Raw genomic sequence first — 1,626 nt, 5'->3', positions numbered from 1 at the left:
ATAATGGTTTTCTATTTTAGAAGTGTGATTTGGATGGAGAGTACTCTCATTGGCAATCATACCAAATATTCTTATATCAAACTTATGGAGTTGTTAGGTTATATTTAATTGATATTTACCCTAATGTTTAATTCATATTTACGATTTTCATATGTCATATTAAAATATCAGTTAAGTGTATGAAAGGGGGGGGGGGGGGCTATGAACTATTTTATTGGAGTGATGTCCCTTAATGGCTAAGGCTAAGTGAGATACCGCTTCAGAAAAAGTATAATTTTCATAAAGTTAAACTACATGATGGAACCAGAAATTGAAGCATTAGTTAAACAGATGCCGAAAGATCATTTTAAACGTCTTATAAAAGACATGCAAGGTATGCAAGAAGAGTTGTTAGACCCCGAGGTGGACATTGCAAATCATAACAAAACAAAAATGGCGTCCTATTCTGAGGTACTGTCAAATACAAACACCAACACAAAACAAAACAATTGAGGCTGATAATACTACAGATGAAATCATATGATCCAAGTGACTATATAAAACCCATATTTCTGACAGATACCGATGTATTTGGTTCTTCTTTGACAGCCCTTCTGTATAAATTATGCAAAATGGGAGTAGGAAAGCCTTTTTAATACAGAGTAATAAAACAACAATATTTAAATACTAAATCCTCTTTAAAACATAAAGATCACATTTCTGACTATTTTTACATTACTAGAGGTGTGAAACAAGGGGATTCATTAAGTCCTACTTTGTTCAATATATTTATAAATTATATCACTAAAGGTTTGGAAGATGACAACTCAAGTCCTTTGTAGCTTATAAATAGTAAACTAGGCTCCCTCCTGTTTGCTGATGATCTGCTTTTACTATCAGAATCTAAGAAGGGTCTCCAAAATAGTCTAAATAAAGTTTCCATGTTTTGTGAAAACTGGCAGCTTTCTCTAAACATAAATAAAACAAAAAGTATGGTCTTTTCAACAACAAAGCAAAAGCCTGAAGCATCTATACTTGTATATAAAAACAAAAAAATAGAGAATGTTTCAGAATATCCTTACTTAGGTCTGCTGATTAAATCAAATGGTAATCTCAGTCATAGTACAGCTGAATTAACAAAAAAGGCAAAAAAGGTTTTGTTCTCTATTAAAACATATACTAATTCTCTTGGCAGCCTTCCTATAAGAGTGTCAAATAACTTATTAACCTTAGTGAGACCTATATTGACTTATAATTCTGAAATAACATATTTGGACTCATATATAACATATTTCAAAGCTAAAAAAAGAGCTTTGGTTTCTAGAAAAATTGTGGACCCATTTAATTTTATTGAAAACTTGCATCTTGGTTATTGCAAGTTTACACTTGGTACTAACAAAAGTGCCTCAAATTTTGATACAAGGAACGAATTGGGAAGACTGCCTATTGAATGTCATATAAAAGCCAAAACTATTATGTATTTAGCAAGGCTTTTCACCTCAAATTTGAATCCCTTATTACATGAATCTTTTCTATTAACTAAAACTTTGGATTCTAGTGGCACCTATTTATGGTTCACTTTTTGCAAAAGATATTCTTTCTGAATCTAACATTGATATAGATAGACTAAAAACCTGTGATAATTTT

The sequence above is a fragment of the Mytilus trossulus genome, unplaced genomic scaffold (genome assembly GCF_036588685.1).
Source record: "Mytilus trossulus isolate FHL-02 unplaced genomic scaffold, PNRI_Mtr1.1.1.hap1 h1tg000210l__unscaffolded, whole genome shotgun sequence".
Lineage (NCBI taxonomy): Eukaryota > Metazoa > Mollusca > Bivalvia > Mytilida > Mytilidae > Mytilus > Mytilus trossulus.
Note: the sequence above shows the minus strand (reverse complement) of the source record.